This window comes from Herpailurus yagouaroundi, unplaced genomic scaffold (assembly GCF_014898765.1).
Source record: "Herpailurus yagouaroundi ecotype Mexico unplaced genomic scaffold, PumYag 187, whole genome shotgun sequence".
Lineage (NCBI taxonomy): Eukaryota > Metazoa > Chordata > Mammalia > Carnivora > Felidae > Herpailurus > Herpailurus yagouaroundi.
Genome location: NW_024412418.1, coordinates 34,172,892 through 34,194,660, shown reverse-complemented (window position 1 = coordinate 34,194,660; position 21,769 = coordinate 34,172,892). Strand labels below are relative to the sequence as shown.

At 47.0% G+C, this 21,769-nt stretch overlaps 1 long non-coding RNA gene across 4 annotated transcripts in view; it reads right to left on the bottom strand.

The window, feature by feature from the left end:
• LOC121043728 (uncharacterized) overlaps nt 1-21,769 on the bottom strand; it is a 54,629-nt gene that overhangs the window by 30,712 nt on the left and 2,148 nt on the right. For 3 of the 4 annotated variants that reach the window (XR_005797005.1, XR_005797002.1, XR_005797004.1), the window contains exons 2-3: nt 17,468-17,670; nt 6,660-6,796 (exon numbers count right to left, since the gene is read on the bottom strand). This is a non-coding gene — a long non-coding RNA (uncharacterized LOC121043728). Of the gene's footprint in view, nt 1-6,659; nt 6,797-17,467; nt 17,671-18,737; nt 19,243-21,769 lie in introns of those variants that run through there. The other variant, XR_005797003.1, reaches the window with a different exon arrangement.

The following is a 21,769-nucleotide window of genomic DNA, read 5'->3' as shown; positions in this document are numbered from 1 at the left end:
GCTAATACAAATATCTACACACATTGTATCATTAAATTCTCACAACCTTATGAAATAAGTACATTCCTATTTTATCTTCATATTTCAAATGAGGAAATGAAGCTATAAAGAGGCAAGATAACAAAGCAAAGTTACTCAGTTGCAGAGAGGTGGAGAAACTGATGGAGCCATTTTATTAAGTCTCTTTGAAAGCAACTTAAAGCTGGTCAGAACTCCACTGGGGTGATCGTGAGATCTCTGGGCTCACATCTCTGGAAGCCTATCCCATCAGGCATCACTCTTACCAGCAAGATTCATAAAGATAGTCTTCTTTACCAAATGCCTCTTATGAGCCAGACCCTTTTTACACATTGTGTCATTTCACCCTTACAATACTCTGTGAAGAAGATAAGGCTATGGCTATCCTCATTTTATAGATGAAGAACCTGAATCTCAGAGAGAATTATTAGCTTAAGTTTACACAATTGTCCTCAAAGGGCTCATAGTCTAAATAGGGGTATAAATACATTTAAAGAAATTACTAGGTACAATCCATCATGGCCAGGTCATTCTTAAGTGCTATGAGAGCCCCCAGGAAGGAACAACTGACTCTACATGGTGGCAGCAAGAGATGGTGGGGGGTGGGAGGGGTAGCAGAATGGTCTAGAAAGGTATCACAAAGTGGCATTTGTGCTGAGTTCAGAGGATAGGAGGCACGTTTTAGGGAGGAAGTGGGGGAAAGGTGTTCCAAGAAGTCCAGGGAACAACTGTCCAGTGAGAGAGTGGTAGCTATAGGCTGGCACATTCTGGAAGGATGAGTGGTCAGCCATGGCAAGAGGATTGGGTACAAATGAGGATAGGTGAGAGAGGAGTGAGGTCAGAATCAGATCATGCAGGTCCCTCTGAGTGATTCCAAGGAGTCTGGACGCGATCTTGGAAATTATGCAAAAAATTTTAAGTTCTGGAGGAATGTGGTAAGATTTACCTATGCATCATCCACAGAATGGAAGTGGAGATACAAAAAGAGTGGAGGGGACAAACAGGAGAAACATTTAAGGGATCAACTCAGTAAGTCCTCATGATGGTTTGGGATGTATATATAGTGACTATGAGCAAGGGCTTCAAGGATGACCCTCCAGATTCCATATTGGATAATTGGGCAGATGGATGGTGGCACTTACTTAATTAACGAAGAGCAACTTGGGGTGCTTGGGTGTCTCAGCTGGCTAAGTGTCTGACTCTTGATTTTGGCTCAGGTCATGATCTTGTGGTTCATAAGTTTGAGCCCCATGTTGGGCTCTGTGCTGATAGTGCAGAGCCTGCTTGGGATTTTCTCTCTCCCCCACCACTCTCTCTTTCTCTGCCCCCCCCAACTCATTCTGTCTCTCTTAAAATAATAAATAAATAAAGATTAAAAGAAAGGAACAGCAACTTGAGGGAGCGTGGCATAGAGTATCATGGCTTGAGGACCAAGCAACTCTAAGGGGAAGATGCCCAGGAGGCCAGTGGACCTGACATGTAGGACAGAGGGATTGAATTAAGCCATTGGGCAAGTGTTCATGTGCTCATGTGTTCATGTGCTGTTTTCAGAGCTGGTTATCCAGAGAGAACAGCTCAGAATCTCACTCAAAGACTGCACAGTCTATGAGGGGAGTGGACCAGTAGGTACCCTACCATGTCATAGGAACAAATGCGTGTCCCAGGTCTAGAGAGGAGCATGAAAGAAGTAATGGCTAACTGAACTATGTGGTGAGTGATTAAAAGCTTTTTATAGGAAGGGTCTGAGATTTAAGTCTTGAAGAAATAGAAGGTTTTCACAGGCCATCAGTGCAGAAGATGGTATTCTAGGCAAAAGGACAACAGCGTCAAACACATAAAGGTGCAGAAGAACCTACATTTCCATGGCCTGTAATTAGCCCAGTATGTCTGGAGGGTGGGCACATGGGAGGCGGGAAGAGGAGTTAGGATACTGAGGAGATAAGCAGAGGACAGGTGGGAGGGAGCCTGGAATGCCATGTCAAGTGGTTTAGACTATTCTCGGGATAATGGAATCCACCAAAAGAATTTAAACAGAGGAGTGGATGATAGAATTTGGGACCTGGAAGTCAGGGAGTGCAGTTAAAACTACAGGGAGTGTAGTTAAAACTACAGGACTGGACATGATCTCTCAGGGGTGGGGATGGGGCAAAAATATTGAAGATGGAAGATTTATTGCACAGGTAGCAAAGACTTTCATGGCCCTGTGCAGGCGGGCCCTTGTACCAATTTAATCTCCATAATAATCCTACGAGGTAAGTTAACTAGAATGGAATGGGGCCATGGGATTTGAACCCAGATCACACAGCTCCAGAGCTGATGCATCTTCACCACTCAACCATGCAGCCTCCTTGCAGTGATAACAGCCAACACGTCAGGGCTTAATAGGTGTCAGGCACCTTACGTGCACTACCCACTGTGGTCCTTACAACAACCCCATAAGAAAGGAGAAAATGGAGATACAGAGGGGAACATGCAACTCACTTAACTCGCCCAAGTCGGGACAACTAATAATTAGCCAAGTTTAATTGAAGCTTTCTGGCTTGAAGAACTGTACATGTAATGGCTTTGCCCTGCCGACTCTGTAAGTGCTCCATAAATACTAGCTGAATCCATAAATGGGTGGTTGAAAGCAATGTTTCTAAGAATTGGCTTCTGCATCCTGAGGTTCGAGCATCACCAGGCCAAGTGCCCAGACGGTGACTTTCCACAGAAGCCAGAGTATAGGGAGTAGCTTGGCTGGCTCTGACTTCAACCTGCCTGCTTCTGCAGCCTGACCCTTCCAGGGTGGGGCGGGCATCAAAGGCTGTGGGGACAGGCTGGGCCAGCCTGCAGCCCCCTCATTGGCCAGGCCCCATCAAAGGCGCCTGTGCCAGACCCTGCTCCACTCCAAGGCTGGGCAGATCAAAGGGCCCTGCAGAAGTTGGGTTTCTGGACAGCTCCAGTCCTGATCATCAATTGTCACTTTGGCAGTGACAGCAGAGGGTCCAACATGACAGGACTGCCACAGCCAAGGCTCCTGGGGCAGACATCAGAGAGTCAGCTCCAAAGGCCAGGAAGCTGCCTGAGGCCCCTTTGGGCATCGACCCCTGGTGGGAAGAGAGGGAAGAACTGGAGAGGCCCCTAAGGAAAATGTTTGGAGCAGGATCACTAGAGGAAAGTTGCTGCAGGCAAGAAATCTGACCTTGGCATTTCTATTCCTGCCGTGGAACCGTGAATCGGATTACCTCATGCAGCCTAGAGAACTGTTGACATGCCCACACGTGTCCACTCTCATTCATATATACCTACATGCAAACACACATACACACACCTAAATATATACACACACCTGAATCACCCACCTGGACATGCGTGTGTTATAAACACACCTCCCCACATGCAGATTCACACACACACCTAAACAAGCAAAAATACTCATACAACATGCTCCCTTCCACTCATCATACTTGCCTGCAAACACACTCACATGTGCGCACACACACACACACACACACACAGAGCCATACACATACCTAACAATGCAAGCACATAAGCACACATATATGCACGCTCACTCATACAGGAGCACACGCTCTTTATAATATATTCTGCCAGCTTCCAGGGCCTGAATCTGATGTCTTACTCCCAGAAAGGTGAGAATCATCCTCATAAGTAGGCTTTAAGTGCAGAAATAGCTTATTACACAGATCCTGATGCCAGCCATTCTCCAACTCCTCTGTAGAAAAATCTAGAGGAAATGTCCAAAATTGTAGCAAACAGGATTTATGTCAGCTGTTGGAAAGCCCTCCCTGCCCCTAAGAGCTATTAAAAATATCAGCACGTTAGACTTCTGTTCAATGAGGAATACTTGGTTGCCAGAAATTTGAACCAGTTGAAATATCAATTTTGCCTCAACAAATAGATATGTGTTCTGAATTAATAAATTATATACATATATATATGCCTAGATGTGAATCAGAGAGATTTATTATAATTTTGGAAGCTAAAAACACTTTAGTTTAAAAGGCAACTGATACCAGATTTGAATTTAGTTAAAGATTTCATAAATGAGTAAATAGAACAGTTTTGGTGCCCAAGCCTGGGATTTGTTCAAATACCCTCTCTTTCATGGTCACAATCACATGACTAAGAAAAGTAGCATGGGGTCCTTTAGCACCAGCCCATGTATCAGCTCCTCCCAGAAATACCCCTGAGCCTCCCCACACCAGACCAGGAGTGGGCACCTATAGGGACAGTGCAGTTCCTCCCCATGTCTCCCCTCAGGCACCCCTCCCCAGCTGCCTGGAATATTGGCTGCTGATGGCTCACAGCAGAATCTGTCTCCAGGAATTGCCTTCAGCAGAAGGAAGCCACCTCCCTGGGGACAGCCTGCATCCAATTACATCTTGGAAGGGACTCCCTGCTCTTAATGGATTGGCATAGGGTATACATGTCTAGCTCCTTTGCCCCAAATGAGACAATAAAGGGTTATCTCAGTTCCAGAACTTTCCATGGGATCCGCTGAGGCCTCTGTTGCAACTGCATCACGGTGCAACATCTTCCCCTCTCCAACATCCTTCCCTCACTCACAGGCATTTCTCCTGAAAGCCCTCCCCAGTAAATGTCGTCATGTGCCCTAATCTCAGAGACACAGAATCTTCCAGTGAACTTGATCTATAGCAGCATCTTTCTTCAGTACTCTGATGTTCCTGTGTATTCCTCTTTCCCTCACATACCCAGATATCAGCAAATTGATTAAAAACGTAGCCCAAAACTTTTCATCTCTCATTGCCTCCATGGCTACCACTCTGGTAAAAGCCACCTTCTCTTTCTCCTTTCCCATTTGCAATTTGGAGCCGTTTCCAGACTGGTCACCATACTTCTGACCTCCACACAGTAATGAGGGTAATCTGTCAAAATGTAGTTTAATCATATAGTTTCTTTATTCAAAAATCTCCAGCGGCTTCCCATCTTACTAAAAAATAATAAAGATAAAAAATACAAAGTCCTTACCGTGCATTCAGGATTTCCACGGCCTGGACCTCCCGCTCTACAAGTTCACCTTTTGCCTCCTCCTCTTTTGTCCATTCCTTTCCAGTCCCACTGCCTTTCCTGCTGCACCTTGAGCACATCAAACCTGGGGCTGCCACAGGATCTTTGCACTTGATGATCCCTCTTCAATAAGGACTCCTGGGACTTTTTCCTTCTCTTCATTTGATTCTCTCCAAAATGCTATCTGTGCCTTTTCTAACTTTCATTTTAAATGTTACTGTCCCACACCTGCCATATTTTGCACCCTTCTCTTACTGACATTTCTTCATCACACTTATCACCACTTAACATATTATTTATGTATTTATAATCTGTGATGTGCCCTCATATTTGCCCCCTTGGCCTCCATGGCAAGCCACTCCCCCGCCCCCCTCCCCCTACTCCTAGAACTTGTTCTTCTGGGACTCCAATGGAGATCTAGATGTGGGGACCTAGATTCCTCTGAGCAAAGTCAGTATCTCTACCACCTCACCCCTTTAACAATGGATCTTTTCCATAAAAGCTTTCTCGCCATGCTTAGAGCCATCATTTCTTCTTCTGGGCCTTCATCAGGCCCATTCCTGACTATAGAATTGAACATGCAATGGCTTAGGTGGGAGTCAATTTGTGCCCCACCCCTATTACTGGGGTTCTCTGGATCCTGGGCTTGCAATGAACCCTAGGCTGAGCCACTTTGGTTTGCAGCAGGCTTTAGTGTCTATTCATCTCCAAAAAAGTGAGGAGGCTAAGTAAATAACAAAAGGAAACCAAATATGGGGCAAGACCTCAGTAACCCAGTACCCTTGATTTGGCTGTGGATGCTGTAGCCCAGCAGAGCCTGGCCTGGCTCCTGGTGACTGATTCCAAACATTCTGAGAAGACTCATGAGGGATGAATTAACAACTGAATGAGACACAGAAGTCGTCCCTCTCCCTCATCCTCCACATCTAACAGTCACCAAAACATCTGGCTTCTGACTCTTGAAATTCTCTCTAAGCCAACCCCTCACTGCTTTCCCCAATGTCACTGTCATAATTCAGAACCTCAAATATCTTGTATGTATTAACAGAATAATAATCGGAAATTTTAACCTCAGCATTTTTTGATCCCATTTGCATTCCTACACATCCCTCAGTCTTCCCCTCATTAAAACTAGAACGCCAATGGGGCACCTGGGTGGCTCAGTCAGTTGGGCATCCGACTTCAGCTCAGGTCATGATCTTACCGTTAGGTTTGTGAGTTTGACCCCCACATCAGGCTCTCTGCTGTCAGCACAGAGCCTGCTTGGGATCCTCTGTTCTCCTCTCTCTTTGCCCTTTCCCCGCTCCTGTGCACATGCATGCACTCTCTCAAAAGTAAGTAAACATTTAAAAAATTACAAACAAAACAAAACTAGAACATCAAGCCTGAACATCCATTGCCTCAAAGTAAGGGAGTTATAGTAGAAACGCACAGAGAAGTCAGTAAGTTAATTATTGGGATAGCAGCCAAACCCAAGCCTAAACAAGAAATTAGAATGCTTTTTGCAAGGATAAGGTTTAACTGAGTTGGGAGAACAGGCAGAGAGTCAGAGAGCAAATGAACCAAGTGGATGTCTGTGTTGGTCTCTGAGAGGGGTCCCCGTGTCCTACCTGCCCAGCTGAGCCCAGGGTGTGGAGGAGGTGATTGCTCTCCCCTTCAGTGCTGGATCTGAGAGCAAGCAGGGCCTGTGCCTCACTTCCCATCTCTAGCCTGACAAGATGGCAGCATCCAGAGTTCGGTGACGCACCTGATGGGAACAGAATGGTTGGTAAAACTGCTTAGGAAATTAGACATAAGGCCTATTCCAGACCCAATGAACCTCCAGAATAGTCTGAATGCTATGGACCAAAAGCACCTGCTGTCTAGATGCAAAGTCTGCACAATGACCTGTGTGAATGAGGCTTGTGCCGGGTAAGAGCCTGGGTGTCCCAGCAGATTCCAGCATGAACAGATGAGAGCCACCGCCACTGTCCCCCCATCCCCATCCTGTCCTCACCCCACAGCTTCAGGCTATAGAAACTCTTCTCCACACAGAACTTAATACAGCCTTGTACAGCAGAAAGAGAGGGAAAAATATCTGAACTAAGATTAAGCTTCTGCCAAGAGTGGATTTGGGTTCAAGTTCATAGAAAATAAAGTTCGGTTTTTTGCACATCTCGTATTGTGGCCTGGGAGATTTTACTGGCTGCCTAACACTACTCAGTAATATCCTATCTGATCTGTCTGTCCCTACTTCCCGCTCTTCCCTCTACATGAGGACCAGAGGGACACTTAAACATGGATATGACCGTGCCTCTACTGGAAAGAAGCCACGTTTTCAAGTAGGCAGGCCTGGGTTCAAATCTTGACTCTGCTAGATGCCAACTGTCCTTAGGCGTGTTACTCAACCTTTGTGAGCCTCATTTTCCACCCTTATGAAATGGAATAATCCTAGGGCCTACCTGCTCGGATGCCTTTAGGATTCCTGAGATGATCTAGGTCCTGGCACAGGTTAGTTGTTCAGTTAATACTGGCTGGTCCCCAGTGTACTCTGGGGTCTATCACCTCCTTGGCTTTTTACATTGCTTCTCCTCTCCACCTCCCACAAGAAAAACAAAACCTATCCCAAATACCACTTTATTCCTTGAGACCTCAGCTGGGTCATCTTCTGTGCCTCATCCCCTACCCCCCCTCAGATAGGTTTAATGATTTCTTGGCGGTAGACCCTCATTTCCCCAAGTTCAGCCTCACCATAGCGTCCATTGCACACTATTACTTACTTGCTCACAAGTAAACCTCCATCCCTGCAGCGGTAACCTTGGGCCCCCTTATAGCCCTGGGCTTCTGTTACTCCAGAGAGGGCCCAAGGGGCAAGAGGAAGCCCTTCTGAAAGACAGTGGTGGGAAGAGGGTCAGGGTTCAAGTTGAGGAACAGGTGGGCTTGCAATCTTGCCCATGATTTCTTCAAGAGTCCTTTGTGACCCATGGGCCCAGAGCAGCCTGGCATCCCAGTGGCTGGGACGCAGGGTTTCCGGGTCAACTTTCATCTTTGCACATGGTGTTTGTCCCTTTGATCCTTGAGCACATCAAACAAAGCTCACTAATCAATGGCTTCCTCCTTGCCTTTCAGAGCAGATCATCAAACACAGCCTGTTTGATGAGGGAACCCTGCTTCCCTCCCACCCACCCTTCTTTCCAGTCGGAGGAATTTGCTCTACAAGGCCCAGAGTGTGGCCCCCCTCTCCCCACATAGTGCAAGTGTGATTGTTTAATTTCTTTAATTCAAATGAGTGTAGGTATACGTCAGTACTCACTCACTGATACATCCTGGTACTTAACTCTCGCTCAGACCCTTGGGCACAGGTGACATGAAACATACACTGTGATTGCCTGGCTTTTGGCCTAGGAAGTACTCAGTAATGAAAGAACCAGGAGAAAGATAAATAGGACCAAGGGAAAAAATGAACCTTTCTGATCCTATTTCCCCCTCTGTGTAACTGTAATATTATTTCCTGTCCCACCTACCTCACAAGGCTGAAGTGAGGATTGAGGAAGTAAATGGATGTCAAAGTTCACTTCTGGATACCTGTTGGGTTTGTCTGGTCTTTCTAGTCCTTATATTTTGCCAAAGACTCAGGTAAGCGTTCTGGACAAGAAAGTATCCCGAGTCTTCCCAGTTTGCCTGGTCCTGAGGGATATCCTGGGATGTGGGAATATCAGTGTCAAAACAAGGAAAGTCCCAGCAAACCTGGATAGATTGGTCACTCTACAAACAGGTAGCACTCTAGAATGGCTGATGTGGGCTAAATGATGTCCCTCCAAAATTCATATGTTGAAACCCTAACTACCAGTATCTCAGAAAGTGATTATACTTGGAGATAGTCCTTTAAAGAGATGGTCAACTTAAAATGAGGCCCTCAGGGTGGGTCCTAATCTAATCTGACTGGTGTCCTTAGAAGAAGGGAAAATTTGGACACAAAAAGACACTAGGGACACGTGCACACACATGTGAAAAGGCAGCCACCTGTAAGCCAAGCAGACAGGCTTGCTCAGAAGAAACCAGTCCTGCCAACATCTTACTCTTGGGTTTAAGTCTCCAGAACTGTGAGAAAATAAACTTCTTTTTTTAAAAATATTTATTTATTTTTGAGAGAGTACAAGCAGGGGAAGGGCACAGAGAGGACAGATGATCTGAAGCGGGCTCTACGCTGACAGCAGTGAGTCTGATATGGGACTTGAACTCACAAACCATGAGAACATGACCAGAGCCCAAGTCAGATGCTCAACCGACTGAGCCGCCCAGGTGTCCCAAGAAAATAAATTTCTGTTGCTTAAGCCACCCAGTCATGGTATTTTGCCAAGGCAGCACAAGTTGACTAATAGAGAAGCTCATATACCATACACTTAAATATCTGATATTCGACATGAAGAAAACAAACTGGATGAGTAAAGTGTTTCTATCTTGTCACATACACCTTTGTAAAGACCTGAGAGGCCACATTAGAATTTAGAATTCTCAGAAGTCTATGTCACTCCTGCTTAGGTATAGTAGAGCTCACCTCTGACCCCCTAGACTATGACCTCCCCCAATTCTCCCCACTCCTACATTATGTGTGGGAACTCCTCTCTGCTTACAACCTCTACAAACAGCCACCTCTTGGCCACCCTTCAGACCTAGAGGTGTTCACACTGAAGGTGGGGTTCCCCCAGGGAGTATAGGCCACTGTAGGCCTTAAAGCAGACTCAGGGGCATTTAAGCTAGAATTATGGAGTCCCAGATGCCCATACCATAGTCTACCAGAAGAGGGTGAGGACTCTAGGCTGACACATCCCCTTAGTTCCTCAAATCCTTCTCTTTAAGGGGACTGGCCTGGGTGGGCCACAGTAGAACCCTCTAAAGTGTGGCTCAGGGTTGGATTCTCTGACGCCCTGGTCTGAAAACAGTACTTTGAGAAAACCAGGTTCCATGCCTGTGGTGTGGCATTCCATCCAAGTCCAGAAATGGGAGAGTGCTCCGATCAGGAGAGAAAGAAGGAGCCAGTCAAGGGGAAGACGGATTTGAACCCATGCTGTCTGGTTCCAGAGTCCATGTTCTTAACTACTGTGCACTGTTGCCTGCCAAGAGCAGTGGTCAGAGGAGATGTCCAGAGTGGGAGCGGTCAGGACAGCCTCGCCCGTAGAAAATGCATGGACGAACAGAGGTGTTCCCTAGAGATGGGCACTCTAGGACACCCCTGAGGGGCACATCTCAAGAATTTGAACTCAGGAGAAAATTCTTGAGACATGCCTCTCAGGGGCGTCCCACAGTGCCCATCTTAAAAGCCCTCACTGATTAGAGCTCTGTCTTCTAACGATTATTATTTTCTTATTTTTTATTTTTGTTTATTTTAGACAGAGAGAGAGAGAGAGAGAGAGAGAGAGAGAGAGAGAGACAGAGGCAGAGCATGAGTAGGGGAAAGACAGTGAGAGGGAGACACAGAATCCGAAGCAGGATCTAGGCACTGAGCTGTCAGCACAATGCCTGACATGGGGCTGGAATCCACCAACCACAAGATTATGACCTGAGCCAAAGTCAGACGCTTAACCGACTGAGCTACCCAGGCATCCATCCCTCAGATGACTGATTATAATAAATGTAATAAATAAAATCTCCACAAATGTTAGAGAAATAAAGGTGACCACACATGAAAGAAAGCTTTCTCACGTAAGTCACACTCATGGAACAGTATTGGCTTCAGTTTAAGAATAGCGAACTGAGGCTGGGAGAAGGGACATGGCTAGTCAGAGGTGATGGAGTTGGGGTTTGACTCCAGCATCCAAGTGCATTTTAATTGTGGCACATTTGAGGCAATCCACAGTGGCATTAAATTATGTCCATTCATTCGGTCAGGCATTTATTAAGAGTGTTTCTGTGCCAGGCATCGATTAACTGCCAGAATAGAGATGTGGACAAGATTCTTCTCTGCTTGAGTGGCTCACAGGCCATGGGGGAAATGGACAGGTGAACCATGGCAGTAGGAGTTGAGAAGAGTCAGCCATAAAGAAATGCGGTGAGGACCCAGAGCATGGTCTGTGATGGCCGCCCCAGAGGATTCAACTGGACCTTTAAGTCTAAGTAAGAAGTGGCAGAGAACAAGAAGAACCTTGCAAACAGGGGGAATGAGCTTGCAGAGGGGAGACCCGAGGGAGGGAAGCTGCTTCGACTTCCATGAGCTTGAACCAGGGGTGAGGGGCCGGAGGGGGGGATTGCTGGGCCTGTGAAAGTCTGGTTAGACACAAGGGAGCACGGGTCAGATCTTAATCCAGGAAATGACCAGACCAGACGCGGGCTGTAATCTGAATCAAGTGCCTGTCACTTTGGGCTGAAATGGCCTCTTTCCTGGTTTCTGTTCCCCTTCACTGTCTGAGTTTCTCGGGAACTGAATTCTATCATTGCCCCAGTGCCTTGCATAGTACCTGGCATCCTTTTGCTGAATGAATGAATGAATGAATGAGTGAGTGAATGAACTCTGCTATCTGTTATCTTCCTATTTGAGCTTCCTTTTCCCCCACACTGTTCCTGATTTTAGTTAAGAACTGAACGTGGGCTCTGTACACAGGCCCCGAGGCTGTGAGTCTGTGTGTGTATGTTTTACAGCAGCCAAACCAAATAAACAAACACATGGCAGAACCCCAGGCGTGCTGCTCCTACACTTGGCACAGCCAGCTGGCACGTGGCTGCCCCTCCCCAGCCGTCCCAGCTCCTCCCTCCCTCTGGAGTCAGCCTGGAGGCTTGGCGGTGGATTTGGGAAGCCCCTTCCCCTCTCCAGCAGCAGCGGGACTCCAGGCACACACTGATATGCTCCTTTTAATTAGAGGGAATTTGAAATCGCTTCTGTCTTGGAACTCGGGAGAATTGGTTGGCAGCGTCTAAGATAGTGGGGGCCCACTGACTGGGCGGTGACTCCAGTACCAGGGAGACGACAGGGATGTGAACCCCCGCCCCGACTGGGCTTTCTACTCCCTTGTACTCATTCCAACTGGATTAACTGCCCATCCCCTACCGATTGCTCTGGGGACCCCTAAAGTTTCCTTTTGGGGAGGTGCCCAGCTCTTTAAGAGTCTCAAGTCAAAATCAGTGTGCAGAACAGCGCTCACCGGAGGTTTGCCTGCATTTCTCCAAATCAGCATATGACTGCCCTATTTCCAGGGCCCCAGGGCAGAAGCCGAAGCTAATTCTCAACTCCCGTCCCCTCACTCTACAGCCAACGTCACCAGGCGTCGCCTGCTTTACCACCAAATGGCTTCAAAATCCATCTCCTTCTTTCCATCTCCTTACTACTAAGTTCATGTCCCCCTCATCTCTGCTTGGATTTGTACAACTACCTCCTCCTAGTTTCTCTGCCTCCAGTCTTTCTCTAATCCCTTCTCCTTTCCAGGAGCCATTTCAGTCTAAGTTACTGATTTGACCCAGTCACTCCTTTACCAAAAAAAAAAAGCAAAAAACAAAACAAAACCAAACCCTAAAAAACAAAACCAAGAAGCTTTAAGTGGTTCCTACAAGAGAAATAGTATGTTGTTTTTCAGTCTCTGTTCTTCTCTATTAACACAACCCTCCACGTTCTAGGAGGCTGCTGAATAAACGCCACATTTCCCAACCTCTTTGGCAGCAAGGCATGGTCACGTGACTCAGGTTCAACTAATGAGATTCACCTAGAAATGGAATGTATGACTTTTAGCAGTGTCCTTACAGGGAAGTGTTAGGCTCTTCATTATACTTCCTTACTTTCTGCAGGATGGAATACAGATGTGATGGCTGGAGCTAGTGTAACCATCCTGGGTCATAAAGTGACCTTGGCAATGAAGGTAGTGCATAGTAAGATAGAAACACACCATAGATCACTTATGCAAACCCTGTCTTTTTCTTCCAAAATGTCACATGAGAAAGGAATAAACTTTCATTATGATTAAGCCAGCAATATTTCAAAGTTTTCTGACACTCCAGCTAATCCTAATTCTAATGAATTATCACCTACCACAGGGATCTGGAAGACAAATGCTACCAGAAGCCAGGCAGGCAACATAACTTGGTAATACCTTCATGGAGCGGGGACTGGGGATGGGCTTGTTTATTTATTCTTTTTTTAATTATTATTCAGTTATTCTGTTTTTTATTTTACAAGTATTTACAAAGCCTGTTATGTGCTAGGCACTCTTAGGCACTGGGAAGGCAGAGACAAATAAGACTTGGTCCCTTCTTAGAGGAGATCCAGTCTGGTTGGAGCAGACATTTTTTTTTTTAATTTTTTTTAACGTTTATTTATTTTTGAGACAGAGAGAGACAGAGCGTGAACAGGGGAGGGGCAGAGAGAGAGGGAGACACAGAATCAGAAACAGGCTCCAGGCTCTGAGCTGTCAGCACAGAGCCCGACGCGGGGCTCGAACTCACAGACTGCGAGATCATGACCTGAGCCGAAGTCGGATGCTTAACCGACCGAGCCACCCAGGCGCCCCTGGAGCAGACATTTTAAAGAGAGTAATATAGAGAAGGTTATGGGGACGGTAACGGCTGACGTACAAATAGCGGTAGAGGCAACAAAAGAGATTGGAGGAAATTCTAAAAAAAAAAAAAAAGATCTGAAAACAAAACTTCAAAGGGAAGGTAACCTCTTCCCCTAAAGATGAGTAAAGAAAAGATAGGGGAGCCCTTGTGGCTCAGTTAGTTGAGCATCTGACTTCAGCTCAGGTCATGATCTGACGGTTCATGGGTTCGAGCCCCGTGTCAGGCTCTGTGCCGACAGCTCAGAGCCTGGAGCCTCCTTGGATTCTGTCTCCCCTGTTCTCTGCCTCTCCCCTGCTTGCACTCTGTCTCTGTCTCTCAAAAATAAATAAAACATTTAAGAAAAAATTTTTTTAAAGGGATAAACCAAGGTTAGGAGGACTTGGTTCCCTGCTGTTGCCAGTCCCTTCCCTTTCAGGGACTTGCAAACAATTTGTGGAATACAGCCCACGTGGGCTCCGCCCAGAAGTCAGCGGGGAGAGGGAATTAGTCCAGCAGAAGGAACTTTGGGATTTGGTCAGGGCTAGTTCTATAGCCTTTTTTTCTAACTGAGCCCTTTCTAGGATTTGATAATACAGGGGAATCATAGTTCCTTCCTGACAGCACCATGCTGTAGAGGACCTGATGTCTAGGAACTACAGTCATCTGGAAAGATCTGACACGAAGTAGGCGGTAAGTAAGTTTTAGAGTAGTAAGAGAAGTCTTCCTGAGGGTTTCTGTCTGCTACTCTCCTGCTCAAGGAGGTTTGGGAGGGATTCAAAATATGTAATCATCTGGTATGGCACAGAATTGCACTGATCATCAGATCAAAAATCAGATGTAAACAACCCATTTGGCATTATCTGTGCGGACCAGTATACATCAGCCCTGCCTGGAGGAGGCTTTTTAAAATAACAGCGTAAAAGTGGCTGGCCTGGATTTTTATGAGCATTAAAAGAACGGTCAAAGCAGGAATTACAAAAGCACAAGGCACATAGATGGTGGCCTCTCACTAATTTTCACTCTGTACTCATTGCCACTTAATCTTGAGATGCATCGCAACTCGAATTTCACGGTGGTCCAGTGGCATTACCAGGGGCAGCCTGGGTAAATCAAGACCCTGAACAGATCAAGCCATCTCTGGGCTTCCATGGTTTCTGTAAGGGGCTCGGAGCCCACACAGGGGTCCTTTCCACTCTTGAAATGGAGCGGGGGATTCCCGCCACACTTGGCATGGGATTTCTTCTTCCTCTTCCCCTTTCCATCTTTCACAATCCCTGTTTCTCCAAACTGTCCTAAAATAACCACAGGGAACACATACCTGACATATTTTCCCCTCTGAAGCACTTTCCTTGTGGGAAAACTCTCTGCAAAGAATGCCTTAAGAGAAGAGAAAAGAACAGGGCTGAGCTGCATGCGTCAGCCGATAAGGACCTTGGAAATAACTCCGCCAGCTGCTCATTTCCAAAAGCGGAAAGCCGAGACCCAGAAAACTGGAGTGGGTTGCCCAAAAACACACAGAGCACTTAACAAAATTCTTCAGCAGTTTCAAGTGTGTGTACTGTCAGGCTTTCTCTCTGCCTACACCTTGTAAACATGTTTTGAACAGAGGGAAGCGTTATCGGTCCACCGCTGTTAACCCCAGGCACACACCTCTCTGTGGTAGGGGGACATTCAGGAGACAGGGTCCTCTGGGACCCTCTCTTGTCCAAGGGTGTCAGGAGACCCAAGTGGGTCTGGAAAGCCACGTGGAAGGAGGGGCAGGGGTGCTGGTCAGAAAAGCAGCAGGGAGCCCAGGTGATAGGAGGGGCTGGGCTTTCCCTCCCTGGTCTGTAAGCTTTGAACCTCTTGGGCCCAGCAGGGGGGCAGCAGGCTGGGGGCATTAGCATTTGTTTTTCCACTTTGATCTTTTGTCTTTTAAGTGTTGTGGAAGATTTTGTTGGCTGGAGCCTGCCTAAGAAAATCCTTGTGGGAATGTGGCTTTGGTGCTGTGAAACCCAGTCTGATTGTCTCACTGGATCCCACAAGTCAATTTCCTTGTAGGAGGCTTGCACTAGCCCAGTGATTTTCGAACTTCACCTGCTAGCAGCAGAACCTCACCTTTTCCCCTTCGATTCATAGCTGGAAGCCCAATACTCAAAGCAAAGCACAGCTGCCCTGACCAAAGCTGGACATAGGGTCTCTCCCTGTGTGGCCAAACTTGAGGACCCCTTCCTGAGGCAGCTGACCCCCGTCCCAGTGGAAGTGCTGCGTAGACACCTCAAAAATCTCTACACTAGATGACCTTGAACTCCCCCTCCTGTTCTCCTCTGTAATTCTAAAGCTAAGCCCTATGAATTAGGGAGAACAGAAACTCTAGTCTCATGATATAAATGAACTTACTCAAAGTCCTAAGTGGTGCATGATTTGCCCCACATTGGAGAGCGACTCTGCCTGTTTTTCTCTCAAGTCTCATCCCCTGTTACGCCTCCAATGTGGAAACCATGCACCTAAGCCAAATAGAAATTCTTAGAGTTCCCCAAATATGACATTTTCATTCCTCCATGCCCTTCTAAATGCCCTTCTTTCTACCAGAAAACAGTTCATACTTTTGTCACACTATTGAATGTGGACATTTGTTTTTACACTGGGCTCAATGGCACCTCTTCTCTGAAGACTGTCCCAAATCACACACCCTTTTCTTTGTGCGTGCACCATGCTCTGGGGCTGCCTCTGCTGTAATAACTCCCACAGTCATGGATGACTTACCCCCTTGGCTCTCCCACTAGAGGGCCATATATCTTATTTCCCTTTCCTGGACTTTTCAGGGTATCTTGCACATAGATATTGAAATCCATGTAGTGAGTGAATGGAAAAAGGAATCAGGGGCAATGCTGGGACTGGGGTACTGGGCTTTTGCAGCAACTTCAACATCACAACAGTCAGGGAGCAATTTCCATCTTGCTCTCTTTGGTGTAGCCTGATTTCCTCCCCCCGTGGTATTTCTTAATATTCAGCTCCAAGGAGCAAAGACATCGTAAATGCAAGGCTGTCCTCAACTTGCTTAATGCAACCAGCCTCATCTGCCAAGGAAGGATCAGTGTGGTCAAAGCTTAAAACCCACAGGGCAAATATCCCTCAGGGAAGTCATTCAGCAGAGGCTGCAAAGACAGAGAGATTTAGGTATCGGCCCCCTGCTATGTGACAGATGCTTTATGCAAGGAGGAGAACCAAGTACTCTACTCTTTTCATCCCTTTTTTCCTGCTTCCTACCACCTCCCACAACTCCCTCTAGGAGAGAGTTGGATTCTGTGGTGTGTCTGTATTTTTCGTATTTTAATACATCAAGATATTGCTAACCAGATGATCCCTATTTTAAAAGTTTTTTAGCCTCATAGAAACTTCTCCGAAAAGTAGGAAATGAAAAAGGAAAAAGAGCTTGCCTTCAGAGATCACCTCCAGTGGCAGCAGGGAGCATCCCCAGGCTGCAACCTGGCGGAAGTGTTGGGAAGAGTCAACTTCATTGTTTTGAGACAATGACTCCAGCATGGTTCTAAGCCAACCGTTCTTTGGCTGTACCAGTCCTCTCTTGCTTCCTGCTTGAGCCTGCTTGCCCTTCATTTTCCTCATTCAAAGTATGAGCTACCTGGTATAGTCTAATAGATCCCCTCGGTGTTCTCATTTAAAAATAAGTAGGCTTTTCCAACTTAGACTGAAGAGGGAACAGCTCAGAACAGAAAACTTGCAGATTGGAGCACAGTAGATAAAGCCCAGACCCTTCTGAGACAGGATGATAAAGAAGGAGGAAGAGAGACAAAGGGGAAGGGGGAAGGGTCCACTCAAGGTGAACTTGGTAGATGAACTGGAAGAAAACTTAAGGAGAACGGTTTAAAAATACTTTGTATCATTTTTTGTATTCCTGATAATTAGGAGAAACACATACCCTTTCCGGCGATGGACTGAGTGCTTATGCTGTCCAGCCATTGTACTTCTTCATTTCGTCCTCCCACAACCTCAGAGGTACATCCTCACAGTCTAACATTCTTCAGAGAACAAGAGACGTTTACCCAGTGGCCTCTTGTCATCTGGCTGCTTCCTGGGGCCGGAAGTGAGGAGCAGGGACAGGGCTGGAGGAAACACTGTGTTCTGATATTGAAAGAGAGAACAGAAGAGTAGTTAACCTAAGCCTCCTTATGGTGGTAGGTGCTTCTATCACTGAGATGTCTACCACAGGGGCCAGGAAGAGGCTGTCTACATTGTCTGCAGAAACTTAGTTCAGAGGTTTATGGATTCTCTTAAGCCTCTGGGTCCCATGAAGGCCCAGAGTTCAGATCCTAGACATGCACTATGTATCCATTACAGTACTATGCTGTGGGGCATCAGAATTAGACAACCACATCACTGCCCTCCAGGGTCTGAAGATCAGACATAGTGCAGCTGCGGGGGGTGGGGGGGGGGTCGTGGGACCCACGTGTCTCCTTGCTGGAACATGGATGGACTTCTGAATAAAAAGTGACTGAGACAGAATCTTTGCCGTCTGCTGTCCACCGACCTGGTTGTGTTTTTGTTTGAGAGCTGAAGTATTTGCAGTGCGTTCTCAGTCTTTCATCTGCACTTGCTCAACCTTACTTTGCCTTCATTATTTGCTGACTTTATCAGCTGTGCTTACACCACTCAGTTGTATTTACATGGCATTTTTGTCCTCATTTGCCATGGACTCGGCATGTGAAAATGCAACTCCAGCACGATATGAACAAACTATTGTTACCTTCAGTGATGCCCCCTATTAATAACTGTGGTCCAAGGGAGGACCGAATCAAATGAAATAGAAAATGTATTAAGATTGCGTCAGGCACATAAGAGGCATTCAATATATGTTAGCCATTATCATTAGAAATCTGTATCTTTCAAGTTGACAGTTACTTGGAAGAAGTCCATTATTTAGAAGACCTTCTTGGCTGTCATTATCAAACAGTCCTTTGACTATAGCAGCTGGGGTTTGGGCCACCCACCTCCTGCCATTGTTGATTTCCCTGCTTAGCAATTTTCTTCCCACCTCTGAGCGGGTCATACCTGCTCTTCACTCACCATCCCACCCTTACCTTGAACTGTCAATGGGGGCAGAGAAATGTGCATTTCCTATTAAATTTTAACCACACATTGATGACAGGGAGAGACCATTTGTCTATTCAGCAAATACTATGAGCACTTACTCTGTGCTGGGTGCCACACTGGGTGCTGAGGTTAGAGAGATAAGTGAATCGCAGCCCCTGCCCTGCAGAAACTCTGATATGTAAACAAAGTAGAGTGTCTTAACTACATCCACGCACAAACAAAGTGTCCCTGTGCATTATGGCAAGTGTTCCTGGACACTCCTATTAAAATTATCCTATCTGAAAAAAGGACTAGCAACAGCCCCCCCATTTTCTCCCAAATCAACACAAAATTACATTATATTATATGGCAGGTTAGAGGACTGTTCACCAACTATTAACTCATTATCCTCACCCCACCTATTTTCCTCATTCTCTTGGGGCATGGCCACATGACCTGCCTTGGTAAAAGTGACAGTTTCCAGTTCCCGAGCCTAGGTTTTGAGAAGCATCCTGTGTTTCTACTTGCTCCTCTGAAAACTTCTGACCTTCCCCGTGAATGCGCTCTCAAGAGCTGCTACCCTCTGGCACGGACCCACAGGGAGATATGTGGAAGCACACCTGAGCTTCCCCCCAAGCCTGAAGCAGGGCCAACCCAGCGACCTGAAAATACATGTGCACGAAACCAGTGCTCATTTTTTATGTGCTTGTTTGTTACCTGGTCAAAGCTGACTAATACGGTCTTCAGGATTTTGCTCCATCTGCCGTCACTCTCCTTCTTTAAGCCTCATCTCCCTCCAACCACACTGAATGACTCCCTGCTTCCCAAGCCCCCTGTGTTAGGACCTCTGCTTGGACCCATCTTCTTCACCAACTCATCATTTAAGGCAAGGATCAAATTTCTCCTATTTTATGATGCCCTTCTTAATCCATTCTTCCCTCCACCAAAAAAATCAAAATACAAATAACTAAATAAAGATGATAGTAGTGATACTAATAATAAATTGTTAATTTGTTCAATGAGCATTGGTCAGGTATCTACTCCACTGCAGATTTACGTGCCTCTCCCTCTGTGTGAGCAAATCCAGCCAGATCCATCTAGGGCCCTTGCCACGGTGGATAGCAATTGGCTGTTTAAGAGTCCTGTGCAAGCCATGAGCTCGTGACTCTTCCAAGGCAGAGGCTGTCCCTTTTATCCCTGTCTGGGTGTGAGGACAAGCACAAGGAAATGTCAATCTCCCTACGAACAGCAGCCGACAACGTATGTGTCCAGTTTCCTGGCTAAGAGAGGAAAAGGCCGAAGTGAGTCACAGTTAGGGCTCAGCCTGCTCCCACCTGCTGGCCTGGCCCTGCCCCAGCCCCAGCCCCAAGCCAAATCTGACCAGGAAGACAGGAAGTCCTTAAGCATCTTCAGAACCTAGTCCAATGGGGCTTAGTGTTGATTCACCCTGTTTATCGGCCTCGTCTGTGAGTCACTTCTCCGGCACTGAGTTCGGGACTCCACTGTTTTTCCCGACTGGCCTCTCCACTGGCTGACCTGGGAGGTGCTCTGTGTTACCACCCAGATTCTGGGCTCCCCCCTCACGCCTCCCACAGCCAAGGCCCCCTCCACAAAACTCAGGTTTTGAGCTAGGCCTTTTTGCTAGATGTTATCAGTACCAGTCTGGCCTGTTTGCTCCCAGGTTCTGGTGGCCTCTCCACTCCCTAGTTTCCTCTAAGGAGGAGACCAGCTCCTCTAAGGAGTTTGTCAGCGTCCTCTCCAGTTACTGCAGTCCTGCTCCTGATCCCCAGCTGGTCCTGATCCCTGCTCCCAGATGCCAGCCACCTCTGGCTTTGACAAGTTGAGTATAAAATCCCCACTATGGTCTGGCAGGTTCAGGCACCACTGAACACCCGGCTCTTTGAGGACAGGGACTTCGTTCTAGAATACAGACAGCACCTATCTTGTACATGCAACTGAAAAAATGTCAAACACATACATCAAAAGATGGATGCTCAGCCTCAGAGCTCACCTCCATTAGGACAAGGGAAGTAGAGGGAACATAGCACTTGAGATTTGAGACGGAAATCTCATTTTTGTCTCTTTCTTTCTCTCCACTCTCTCTGACTAGTTCCTCTTGCTGATCCTTGCAATCTCCATCTCGGCCTAAGCTCTCTTTCTCCACCACACCACCCCCAATGCCCAACCTCCAACTCTTTTCTTGCTTCCCCTGTTTTGGCCTGTTCCTTCTGGCACAAGGCTTGGGCAGATGGTGAGGGATGTCCCCACCTGGTGAGTGTAGGTTCTCTCATCCTTGGTCCTGCCCTCGCTGGCAGAACCCCCAAGAATGTACCCCAGTTGTTCATATGGTGTCTTTAGGGAGCAACTCTCAGCATGACTACAAAGGGTTCCAGTAGCACTGGGCATTTTACCTCTGCCTTTTTAGCCCCTCATCTGGTTCAGCTATGCCCTTTGCCTTTCCCTAAACCTCTGTGCTGTGATGGTTGAGGGGAGGGGGCTGAATGAGGCTTGGATGGAACTCAGCACTTGGACATTGTTCTCTAACGCCCCGGGAGCAGCTCTGCCTCGCTGAGGGGTCAGACAAACAGAATGCCCAGAAATCCTGCCCTGCACCTGGGCTTCTGGTCTCCGTCCTCACAGGACCCTGCAGCAAATTCTGGTTCTGCTAAGAACACGTGATACAAGATCCCACCCCATTTGGAGAAGGGGAGAGAAGTCTGAGACCATTCCCTTAGTCGAGCAAGAGAAAGATCCCTTTGCAGGGAGTGTAAACCTCTACGCCTGGGACCCTCAAGGGCTCTGGGGGGGCACTGAGGCACACCCAGCACAGAGAGCACTTCTCATTTACTCAAGAGACAGCTGAGGCTCTCTCCACCACACCCAGATCCAGTCAGGTGCTGAGGACGCCCCCGGGACAGAGATAGAATCAGGGACAGCTCCTCCTGAACTCCTCTGAATCACAGTCTCAGAGTCCCGAGGACTGAAAAGGGCCGGAGGTACATGGCCATCCGGCTAACCCCCTAAAATACCTCTGACAACAGGTCATCTTGTTTTAGACTACCTCAGCAAACAGTGACTTCACTACCTAACAAAACCATACGTATCTTCACATATCATATTGTCCTTTCAAATTTGTCTGCAACCTGCCTTC